Consider the following 13,124-nt stretch of genomic DNA (forward strand, 5'->3'; position numbering starts at 1 on the left):
CAAGATCCGTCCTCACGTTCCGCGCTCTTTGAACGGCCGATTAATTTATTCGCGGGCGCGTCGAACGCCGGTGCACCGACGACGAAGAAATCGAGTCGCTCCGAGGCATGTTTCGACTGGCTGTCAGCTTCCAGTTTGCAGCCTAGACTTCCGGTTGCGTCTCCATCCAGACGAGAGAAAGATCGAGAGAGAGAGAGAGAGAGAGAGAGAGAGAGAGAGAGAGAGAGAGAGAGAAAATGATCTCAGCGATCAAGTACACCGGTTGTCCCGACCGCGCACGGAGCGGAGAACACTGGGGGTTGATCGGTTAGACGCCTGTTTACGAGAACTCACTTTTCCCGTCGCGCGAAAGTTGCGGCCGCGTTAGACGTCGAGAAATTTCATCTCCGCTCGACGACGATTATCGTTAAAATTTCACTGCACGCGAGCCTGGAACAGTGTCTTTTTTGGGGTTCAAGCGAAGTAGAAGTCTTATTGTTAGTCTGACGAATCGTAGGGACAAAAGGGCCTACGAATGTACACGCTTTTGATAATGATGCACGAGAGGAAACTCGTTAAATCTCGCGAGCGAATCCAATTTTCAATCTGATTAATTTAAAAGTTGTTTTGACACTGGGGCTTGACCCTCTTGCCGTGCTTTTCGTTTCGAAAAAGCTCAGCGAGTCGATGTGTCGTGCATTCTTCGCGAGCCAATGAATCATTCGCGGCCACGGCTCTCTTTGTGGTGGCCGAAATACAAGGGCTGCTGGCCCCTGCGGGCCCACCCGTCTAAATCTAACACGATAAGTAGGCGGTGCCGATTAATCATGGTAAACTCGGCTGGTACCGCTCCGATTCCTCTTTTCTCTTTCCAACGCGATCGTTGTCCCTTCCTTTCTCTGTCTCCAACCGTAACTCTGCATACGTACACATCTGTGTGTGGAGCCACGTACACGCATACAGGGTGGCCGCAACGGGTTTAATCGGGCGTTTACCAAAAGGATATCCCTCAATAGAAAGCCGAGGTTGGTGGAAAAAAAAAAAGGAAAAAAGAAAAAAAAAGCAGGAAAACGGTATACAAAAGCAACGGTTGCAAATTACGCGCAAATAAAGTCCCATCGGTTTTCAAAGATACAAAGGAATGACGCGTTTTAATGAAAACTGCGGGAATTTGCGGAATTCCCAATTTCGAACGTCCATTTTGCTACGCAAAAATGCGCGTGTTTTCATTTTCGCATAATACCGCGTCACAAGTCTGCCCTTTCGCGGGCCGAACAATATTTCGCGATAATATTTACGCGGGCGATAAAACGCAAACTCGCAGTTTCGAATTGTATCTATATGCATAGAAAGAGAGAGAGAGAGAGAGAGAAAGAGAGAGAGAGAGAGAGAGAGAGAGCGAGAGGGAAAGAGAGAAATTAACGATAGAAAAGTAGCGAAAGATGAAACAATCTTGAAACGGAGAACAACGGAATTATTTAACCACCCTGTGTGTGCGTGCGCGAACGGAGCTCGCGGCGTATCCCGTAAGATTGAGACCTCCTCGCGTCGGGACTCACGCCGGGCCCCGTGTGAGGCCCCCGGCCTCCCCCCGCGCGCTCTCCCCCCTCCCCCCTCCACTCCCCCTCGGGGCCCCCGAGACCGCCCTTTCCGCCTTTCTTTTAGAGGCGAGGGGCCCACGATGGAGGTCCGCCGTGCTGCCCACACACCGCGCGACGCAAGAATCATCGAACGCTTTCTTGGCGCGGAGCAAGAAGCATTTACATCTTCTTCGACCGGTGACTTTTTTTGCCGTGTCTCTCGCCTAGTACCCACGGCTCTGGCCGAGCCTTTCGATCCTTCATTCTCTCTCTCTCTCTCTCTTTCTCTTTCTGGAAGTTCTCATGATGTCCAAGAGTCGCGAAGAATGTTGAAGGGGGAAGGAGACAGTCAGGCACGCTCGTTCACAGAAACGGGGATTTTTGCCACTTTTCCGGCGTTAAAGTCAAGGGAGCGGGTTCGGATTTCAATGATGTAACTTTCGCGTCGAGAGTTTTAGGCAGAATTGAAACTGCTCGTCTCTCTGTCAAAGGAGAGGTTCACCGAGAGAGTATCGGCTGGCGTGTAACCGTTTAAGAAGCAGTCGAACGGCAAGGATGCGCGCCTCCTCTGTCGAGAAGTTTTTCATCGGCGCGGATTAACTTCTTGCCTTGCCTTGCCTTGCCGCGCGCCGCGCCGCGCCGGTGGAAACTTTAAACGAACGTTAGATGCAAGTTTTATTGCGTGCCCGCGCTTGAAAGGCTTGTCAAAGTGTAACGGTTAAGTGCTTCCACGGTGAGCTCGTCGACGCGAGTGTCGATAGTTTCTTCGTTCACCGGTCGATGGAACGTCAAAGGGGCTGCCAATTGTTTTCAGTCGTACGGTATACATATATATATATTTAATTAACCTTTCCACGCATATTTCCCGCGGAACGAGCCGGCCTGCACGGCGGACGATACGAAATCACGAGGGAGAGAGCCTGGGTGAAAAACAACGATCGTGTCGCGGACCGCGAACAAAACGAGCGCGCGCGCGGTGGAAAAGTGGATGGACGAACGGGGACAGTACCGCGACGAAAATAGACAGCTATCGGCCAGTTTCTGCGACTGTGAACGCATTTGCACGTCAAAGAGAACGATAAGAGAACGGCTGCCACCTCCTTTTCCAACGACGATAATACCAACGCGCTTCCTGATGTTTTCTCTCACTATGTACATATACACGATGCAACAACGGGAAGGGTGAGGGTTGGTTCTTGCCTCGAATGGAAACGTCCAGGTGATTCCACTTGCCAGAACGAACGGATCGGAATTGCATTCTGTCAGACGTGCTTCCTGGGAAAATACAATTAACCGCTTTCACCGCGTTTCGAAATGCCAGGCCCCGGGGGAAGAAGTCGCGCGGAATTTCTTGCGAAAAGTGTTTTAGCCTTCCTCCCTAAGCTCGATTATTCGATCTTCGCTCTCTCGGTCTCTCTATTATCCTTACGGTCGGAAAGCGCAACGTTACACAACCGGGGAAAATCCGACGACCATGTTGCCACACAGCAGCTGCGCTGCGCAATGTTACAAAGCGATATTGACCTCGCCCGACTTGCCAGAAAGCAACCCGGGATGAAATATCGTGCACGTTCCTCATATTTCGAAGCGCAGCCCAGGGCTTTCCCAGGCTTTCCTTCTTTAAATTTACAAGGTGTATGGGACTCTAAGTGAATTTTGCATATACGCTCATTTTAGCCTTTTGGCCTGGGTGTAGTAGATGTAGCTGCCAGAAAGAAACCAGCAGCTCGATTCTCGCGAACGCGTAACTGCCGTACAACCGTACACCGTGGTGTGATTCGGTATTCAGGCCTGGAGTTTCTCGGCGCTGTAAACGGCCAGACGTTGCTTTACGACAGAAGCGAGAAAAAATATTCTCCACGGCGCAGAGCGGTACCGCGCTGTATATGTGTTTGTGTATGTGTACGTGCTGCTTTAAATCCAACTTTGTTCGAACGCGTGAAAGCTCTGGCGAATGTTGGTGCTGGAAAAATCGTACGAGCCTCTTTTATTCCAATCTCTCTCTCTCTCTCTTTTTTTTCGTTCCTTCGTGATCGGTTTCACGGTGAGTGAGGCACGGAAAGACAGGCGAGAAGAGGCTACGGCCAAGTCATTATAGGTACAGAAACGAAAATATTGATAGAACGTCAGAGGTGCAAGCGTTCACGAGCGAAAATCCGAGGGTGGTCCGAGTGATTAATCATCGGTTCGATCGCCCCTCTTCTTCTCGTTCGCCCGTTCTCTTCCACTGTGTCACGGGGAAGTGTCTCACCAGTCGATCTGTCGGTGAATGATGCGGCCTGGTAGATCGTGCTCGGCATTCCGTTCCAGGGAAATCCTACTTTCACCAAGATTCTCTTTCTCTCTCTTTCTCTCTCTCCCCCTGCTATTGGATCATCCCAGACTTTTTTGCTTTATACAGACTTCCTGCTACGTCTCGCGGGATTTCGGGACGAAATTTAGAAATGCATGTTCTGGTTGGAACAGCGTATATATACGTACGTACAGTTATTCGAAGTCAAGTCAGAAATATACGCGGTCGAGTCGAGTTTTAAGAGCGACGTCGATCGGTATTCCGCGCGCGACGCGGCGTCAAAGAACGAAACGAAATTTCTATTTTTAATTTCACGCCGATGGTCCGTATACGTTTACAATGACCATTCCGCCTCGCAAGCGCGAGAAATTAAGTCGCGCTTTGCGCTTCGAATTTTCGAACAACGCAAGTCGTTGGCTAGCCATTTCCCCGACGATTATTGTCCTCGTTATCCCCCGTTTACGCGCCATCCATTAAAAAAATATAAAGTTGTTCCGTTACGACCGTCGTATTGCTTGGCTCCTCGTTTCCAGCCTTCCCTCCGGAACCTTTTTCCAATCCATCGTTCGACGTATCGTCGCGATTTTACAACGGCCAATAACCCGTGAATTTTCCCGGAGAACTCTTCCGCTCGCTAACGTACAAAACATTGCCGCTTATCGTTCATCGGACGCTTGGCGAGGAATCATCACCGAGCGTGCGGAAAAATGTAAAAAGAATATTTCCCGACGAAAGAAACGGCTCGATTACGGCTCGTTGTATCGTTCCTCGAACGCAACACCGATCATCCAACCAAAGAGCCATCAATCTTAACTACCCCGTCGCTCGCATCGACAAGAGGAGAGAGAAAGAGAGAGAGAAAGTACAACTTATCGAAATCCCATTGGACGTTGCTTGTTACACGTGGTTCGCCAAGAAAAATATCGCTGTTTTCCCCTTTCCCCATTCGGTGTAAATAACTCATTGTACGCGAATAGATCCCATTCGCGGTGGCGCCAGGCTTCTTTACGAGGTTCTGGACGCCGTTCGTCCCTCCGCCGTCGGTGACCTTAAGCAACGAGGAAGCCGTCGATGCCGATAGCGGCGGATGGTCGACGACGACAGTTACGACGGTTCGGTGGCTGTGTGGCTCGTCACGACGGCGACACAGTAAAAGTATCGTGAAACACGGACGCATAAAGCTCTTGTTGACGTTATCCTTATCTCATTTCGACGCGCCCTTCGCTCCCCTTTCTCTCTTGTAATAGAAGCTGTTTGCGGCTGGCGCCGCCGTCGCTCCCGGATCGTCGCGGCCATTCTCTCCCTCTGTTGTCCACGGGGAAAAATTCGATTTGCCGCTGGAAATATGCGGGCAATCGAAAGTCAATTTCTTACGTAGATATCTCGCAACACTCGGGCAATTTTGCTAGCAATTTTCGTCAGAGACCGGCGAGTTCTAATCCGACTTTTGCTACGTATAAAGAAACGATTGGTAATTAATAATTAATAGCACGGATATTTAAATTTATCGTATGAAATAATAATCGTTGAGAATCACGTAAGGCTATAATAATAACGTTATTGGTCGTTGTGACTACTGAAAGGCCGAATTCGTTTTAATTCTCTTCTTCTGTAGAACGTGTCCGTATTTCGAGAGTCGATACAATCGTCAGAGTCGAAAAAGAAAAAAAAAAAAAAACGAAATTCCGTCCTCTGTCCTCGAGGCTGGAGGTCCGCAAAACAGCGGCGACGATGCAAACGAACGGGACTCGAACAGTAGGCTCGGGATCCGGGGCGTCAATTATCGAAGCGGTCGAAGAAATCGTTATCGCGGCAATCAGAGTGTGGCGACACACCTCGCCTCATCGTAAATCGCATCCGTCACTGATTGGCCTGACCGCGGGCGAGAAAAACGCGGCCTCGTCCGCCACGCTGCGTCGGTGGCTGGCAAAAAAATTCTCAAAATCCGTTTACGTGAAATCCGACTGGCCCCGGCCGGTCTGTGCTCGCTCGCTAATATCACCGGTAATTAGCTACGATTTTTCAACACGCTTCTCTATCCAGATTCCGTTCGTCTAAGATCGATCACCGTCGGGCTGTGACGTCGTGGCTCGTTAAAAGGAAAGAAGGGGAGGGGAAAAAAAAGAAAAAGAGAAAAAAGAAACGCGAGAAAGAGAAAATTCGAGATCGGTTTATCTGGCTTCTAGTTTCTTGAAAGGGGAGGTTGAAACGCTTGAATCGCCGTTCGGTGGTTCGGGAGGAAGTCAGGTTGTTTGGGCCAATTGGACCGTTCATAAGGAGATAAGTATGACACGTTCGATCTGGAAAGTTTCTTCGTTTCGAGGTACATGGCTCCGGTCAGAAGAAGTTTACGAATCATTGAGCCTGCGGTCCGGATTCGTCTTCCGGGGGATATTTTATAGCGATTCCTCCGGACTGAACGACCTCGATAAACTTCCCTTTTTCCCGATGCCTCTCCGCGATGCACGGAAATTTACGATTCGCGTGTGCAATTTCGACGAGGAACAAATACACCCGGTAATAAGCCAGCCAGTCTGACAACAGATTAAAGTATCTATCATCGGTGATTTGAAAATTCACTTGGACGTTGCTTGGATCCACTTTGTCAACCGAAAGAATAAATGAATAAATCGAAGCAGTAAATGGGAGTTTTCGAGCTACGATCGAAAAGCATTTGGCGTCGACGATTGAAAAGTTCGAACGTCGAACGTCGCGATGTTTCCTCGCGCCGACCGGAAATCAAAAGATTTTCCCGCGGCGCAAAAAATAGGGAATAATAATCTCTGGGGTATCTAGACGTTCGTACGGCCGACGTGGAACCTATCCTCGGCGGTCGGCGCGGAAATCGATTTACGTGGGTGTGGGCGGAGGGGGTCGAACCGGAAGATGAAAAGACCGGACGGGCGAGTAAGAAGTGGAAAATAGAAGGTCGCGGGGCGTTTAGATGGCTGCGAAGGCAAACGACGTTAAATAAGTGATGGAGAGAATGGTGGTGTTGGTGGAGGAGGATGAGGATGAGGATGAGAAGGGGAGAGGAGGGCTGCGCGTTTCGATGTGCTCCACCAGCCGTCTCGGGCTGTTCCATTTTTCAGTTCAGCAAAGTAGCTGCACCGCGTGCATTATGCAGCCGGTTACTGACGGACGACTGGGAAGAGCCTTGAACCCATCCCGTTACGCTGTCTCGTATCTTCTTCGCCGTAACTTGCGTCCCACGGAACTTTAGGGGCAGTTTCGTGTCTCCCTTGCTGACAACGCGACACCAGTGTAAAAATTAAAGGTTTTATTTAACCATTAACGTGCAGCTGGGACATTATGAGTTAAGAGTTGGAATTTCCAATGGCAGCTCGGCGTGTAAAAGCTGTGGAAGATTCTCCGTATTGTAGATTTCAAGAGTAGTTTCAAGTAATTCTTCTTCGATCGTGTAGTTGTTACCGAGCGATTGTCAATTTTCAAAATTCAAAATTGACCCTTGGGATTACATTTTGTCGTACTGTCTGCCAATACGACGAGAAACGAAATGAATCCGCGTTGAATAAACGCGTGGTTACACTTGCATTTAATTTATAATATAATGTGGATTTTCAATTCGTCGATAACTGTTACACGGGTTTCAGCAGACGTCCAAAATTACGGATTATAATTTCTGTTGATGCCCACTATTAACTCGTTTGATTGATTTACAGTTTCATTTCTCGCCAGAAGTAATATCTTCTTTTTTAGCTTCCTGATTTCGTTTCATCTCCTTTTCACCATTCCGCGAGTCATTAATTTCATTCGTTCCCGCTAACGCGACTCTCGTCGAGCATTTGGGTCGCCTTTAATTTCGTTTCGTTCGTTTTCCCTCCAATATCCGGACATCTCTGGTATTATTCGACCTGCCGTGACAATGGATTATGAGTTCAGAGTAACATATCCGAATTCATTTAACATGTCGTCGAATACCATTTATCGAATGCCGTGCATACCGGTATCAAAACTGGCTCTCTCCACCGAGAGTTAAAATGAAACCCATCGAAAAAAATCCCGGCGAGAGAGAAAAAGAGAGAGAGAGAGAGAGTAAAAGCCCCCGTCTTCACGCTTCATTTATAATCTTCGCGTAATTCTTATCGTCCTCCGTTCCATTCGCGAGCTCGTTTTGCTGTCACCGGGTACGCCGAGGCGTAAATCAGCTATTCCTCGAGCGAAATCTCTGAAATCCGTTTTCCTTGTCTGCCGACAGCCAGACAGTCTACCGAGGGGGACCGTTGGGGAGAGGGTGGTGGCGGAAGCGTGTAACGGAAATGGAAATGGAAAAATTGCGAGCGGGGATCGGCGCGGCTCGTTAGACTCGCAAACTCGTCGAATTACAACGCCTAAATTCGTCTGGCTTTGATTCGCCGCGCGCGTTACGCCGCGTCTTCAACGATGGGATACAGTTGCCGGCTCGCGAAACGCTTCGAGGGGAAAACGCTTCGCGAAAATCCGTTTTGCCGTTCGACAAAGTGATGCATTATGACGCGAGATTGTTGGAACGTCTCGTAAATCTTTCGTTGCATTCTAATTGAGGGAAAGAGGAAGAGTTCGTTCTTTTTTTTTCACTTTTTTGACGCGAAGAACGTCAAATACTTTTCTAAAACGATTCTTGCGATTAGCCGTCGAACGACGAGTTCAGAAGAATTTTCGCTGTTGGCCGAGAATTTTCTCGTGGAGAAATGAAATTTGTTTGTACGGCAAATCCGTCGGATTGCTCTGCGAGTTCTTGCGGTCTGAAAGTTGTTACGTGCTTTTGCCTGGACGAACGGCAGGGTAAAAAGAAAGGGACGAACGCTCGCGTCGCGAGATTACGCGTGCAAAAAATCGCGAGCGTGATGTCGCCCATTGACGATCAAAGGTCTTGTTATTAATAAATTAATTTCACTTTTTTTTCCCTCTCGCCCCCGTCGTGCAGCATTCTAAATGTTGAATGCACGGTTAGCGCGAAACCGCGGTTGTTTTATCGCGCAGTCGCATTCATTACCGTCAAACCGATGGATATTGTTCTTGGTAAACGAACTGCGCTTTCGGATTTCACCCGGATTGCTTCCCGTATTTCATTTTTAGAAAATATATCTCGTTACGCCTGGGGCTTGTTACACCGGAACAATCTCTCGAATTTTTGATTACGTACATACGTGTAAACTACTCTTTCAAGTGAAAAAAAAGAAAAAAAAAAAAAAGAAAGGAACCACGGTCTGATCGACGTATGAATAAAAACGAATTGGAAGCTACAATCAGCGCTGTATGTATTTTTCAGCGACGTGTAAATCGCGCGAAATTAGTGGAAATGACAAGTCCAGTCATCTCCCTATCGACGTTCGAGAACAGGACCATTTTGCATAATATTTGTCATTTCACGTGTAACGAGTGCGAACAACTCGCGTGACGCCCGCGATATTTCGTCTATAAATCGCGTTTCGAAACCGTGTACCGACCTAGTATCGCGGATACGCAGAAAAAGAAGCGACAGAAACGAGAATGGCGCGAGTCGATTCGCGAACACGTTGTTATCCAGTATTTGTCGACCTGGCTACTACGTGTACATTATTTCGATATCATTTCCAGCGAATATTGTACATCGAATCGCTCTCTCTCTGCTCGTTACGCGATGATTTTCCCGTCGTGTTACTTCCGTGTTCGGTGCATTCCGCGCCATCAGTCGATTCGTATGCAAAATACCGGTATATTTTTTCTTTTCCTTGCGTCGAAAACTCGATGGCGTTTATTTGGATGAAAAAAAAAAAAAAAAGGAAAAAAAAGAAAGAAACACCGATTCGACATTAGTTTTTAACTACGATCACGCGCGCGTTTGTTAAAGCGAGCGAATTACGTAGAGAGTCGTGGCAGCGTGGTTGTTATTTTCATAAACGTTTATCGGTAAATAGATTGAAAATCGATATTCAGCACCCGGAGCGAAGCTTCCTCCAGTTCAATTTCCGAAACGTTACGGCCGAAAACAATTAAAAATCACACGAGAGAGCTAATTCGGAGAAAACGGGAACAAACTCGCGTTGGCAAAAGCGAATTTAATCCGAACCCAGTTGAAAGAATGTTGTTCCGGTTAGGTGGCGCTGCTCCCGAAACTTGACCCGGCTATTTTCCACGAAACTGATCTCATATTCCGCGGCCACGGCCGCTAAGTATCCCGCGACGAGGGGGGAAAGAGTTTAAGTCAACAGCCAGCCAATGAATTTCAACTTGCCGGTCTCGTTACTTAACACACTCGCGGCGTGTGTGTACCCTAGTCGAATTAGGCATTCCCGCCACAGAGTTTTGCCGATCGATGCAGCCATAATTACGACGCGTTCTCGTACGCTCGTTACGCGTTTGCGGTGCGCCGTTTGGCTTCCGATCGTTTTATCCGGACCGTGAACACGACACTTTGTTGATTCTGTTTTCCGTAAGCTCGAGTACCGACTCGTAAAAGATCGTCGTCGGTCGTGCACGATGATACTATTCGGGCACAGAAATTACAATGCGTATTATCGAGTTTACGTTTTATTGCGAATGGAGATGAAACGAGAGCCTCTTGCGATACACACGTACAGCAAGTCTGTTATACGACTGTTATCGAACCGTGAATGATCCGAACCGACACGACGATACATCACGACGCGTTCGCATCACATCCCAGGCGATTCGCCCCTGTTGCAAGAAACGAACCTTCCTGCGCTTTTCACAGTCGTGGCCATTTATTTTTTTTTCCACTCTTGATCCTGAAAAAAACTCAATCAATCATATTGTCGCGCCAGTGTCACGCGGATCTTCCCAAATTTCCATAACGCTGGATATTGTTCCCTTCGTTTTAAACAAAACGAAGCCACGTAGAAACAATCGTAACGAAATGTTGATAGATCGGATACGGGAGGAGACAGGTAGGTTCTCGCATCTCGCATCGCAAGTTTCGTGCCGCCGTCATCATTGGTTATTAACGACGCGCGAAAGAAGGAGGGCGGTCCGAGATCCAACGATCCTTGTAAAATTTCTCGTCGATTTATACGTCTTCGGTGGGCGTTTTCATAGCACCGAACGAGCTAACGTTCCGCGCGAAAAGGAACGAAAAGCGGCTCGTTAAGGGGCGGTTAAGCGACGTCGGGTGAAACTGGGTGAATAATTTAATTAATCGTCTGGCCGAGCCGGAGCGGAGCGGAGCGCTGAGCCGACGGGGCAAGAGTCGGGGGGAAAAAGTTCTCGTTATCATTCTAATAACGATCGCCGCTTACAAAGAGGCGAATCGGCGATAAGATATCTCGAGTCTATCCCGGATTCCAGGCTATCCCGGAACTCGTTGTTCTTCCAAGATTCGCGAGTCGAGTCCTTATTAATTTGCCTCGGCGGTCGAATGGTCCGCGACGTTTATATTCGCGAACGCCAGATATAAATCTGCCAGCGAGGTGGAGTGCGCGTGTTGGTGGGTCGAACGGAACGGGACGGGGGTTGCAGCCCTTATCAAGGCTTTCTCCTCTGTGTCGGCAGATCGATATCGTCGCTACCTGGTAACCTATCCCGTTAACAAGGCAATCAGGGATAGTTTCTCGATACTGTACGCGCGCGCCCGGTTAACTTAATTAGGGCTTGTTCTACGATTGCCGATTGCGCCGATGCGAATCGAATTTACTGGCGCCTAGAAATTAGGCTGGCTATTTCTAGCCGTCCGCCACCTTGCCAAGGTAAGACGCGTTTTAACGCGAAACGTGACTCTTCAGAGTGACTCGGTGAAGCCTCGCGAGGTGAAGTCCTCGCGCGTAGAAGATAGAGGATTCGTCGCGTTTGGCCACGTTATTAACAATAAATTAATAGGCCAGATATAAAAGATTAGTGGTCACGAACGCTTGGATCGATATTTATCGGAGCGATAAACCCCGGTGAATTTTTACGACTGCCTATCGTTTTTAAGGATTTTACGCGAGGTAAAAGCACGTTTCGTGGTATTATTCATACATAACGCGTGCATCTCAGTTTTTTTTTTCATGGCAAAGGAGAAGGGGCGCGAGAATTTTTGTAAATATTCGTTTCTTTGGCGTTTTGCGTTGGCTGCTCTATACGGCATTTGCTAATGGGTTGTTCCACGTACGCGTTTGCGAGAAAATCAGCCGGTTTAGGGGTAAACTCCAGCCCTACTTCAGGCTTCTCGCTGTTCCTTGGAATTACAATTTCGGTAAAAGGCTCGGCGTAAGGATCGTTTGCAACGGTAACGCGCCACTATTTGAGCTTTATACGCGTACAGAAGTTGCCGGCATCAGACCACTTTAATTCGGAACAACAGACTACCTTCTGGGAATTTCGCGTATTCGTCAGTCTTGAAATTCGAGCTCCCTCTTTAAAAATCGAGCGCGATGCGAGGTCTCGATGAGAATTCGTTGATCCACAGAATGGCGGAATAGTTATCCGATATCGGTTAGTGAATTATTAAAGAAGTCAGAATGAAAGATGCAAGGGAAAGGAAATATGATCGGCCTTGATTTCGATACCTAAAACAGAGCGCATTGTCATTTCATAAAATTTCTATTATGCATCGTATTACTAATCTAGCTTTCAGCATTAACTCGCGAACTATAAAGTAAATATATATTTCACGTATACCTGTAAATATGATTCTTTCCTTCAATTGTCATCAGACTGCGAATTTTTATGCATTTGTATGAAGTTTGAAGATGTAAAACATGCAAGAATATATAATATCTATATAATAATAATTGACGGGAAAGACAATTTTCTACCTAGTTTTTTTTTTCTAAACTTTAATTATAAAAATATGAATTTACGCTTTGTTCATCAATCCAGCAGTCTAATACATACTACAATAAATTAGAAGCAGAAATATTTAATAAAAGATTTGGTAAAAAAAATTTGCTGAGAAATGAATACGCGAGGGAAGAAATATACTATTAATTGTATAATCGCAAAATAAATTATTCTTCTCTTTGACCATGTATACGCTCGAAAAATTTCAAGGAAAATCCCACCGAAAGAGAGATTCGCTCGTGAATACGTAGAAAGAAAGAAAAAAAAAAAAAAATGTTATGCATAATCTGATCGAAATCCGTGATCGTGTATGAAACTGTCCGCTCTCCTAGTGTTAAACCACGGTGCCGCGAAATCGGTCGGCGTGTCGTGGCTTGGAAAGCTACCGTGAGTTTCGCGGTGCGACGCACCTCGAATACCGATAGAGAGATTGCCTCCTTTGGACGACTTTCGGAAACAATGAAGCCGCGCGGGGGAAGTTGAACGGCGCCGGCGGCGAAGGCGGCACCGAG

Source organism: Frieseomelitta varia, unplaced genomic scaffold (assembly GCF_011392965.1).
Source record: "Frieseomelitta varia isolate USP_RPSP 00005682 unplaced genomic scaffold, Fvar_1.2 scaffold_247, whole genome shotgun sequence".
Taxonomy (NCBI): Eukaryota; Metazoa; Arthropoda; class Insecta; order Hymenoptera; family Apidae; genus Frieseomelitta; species Frieseomelitta varia.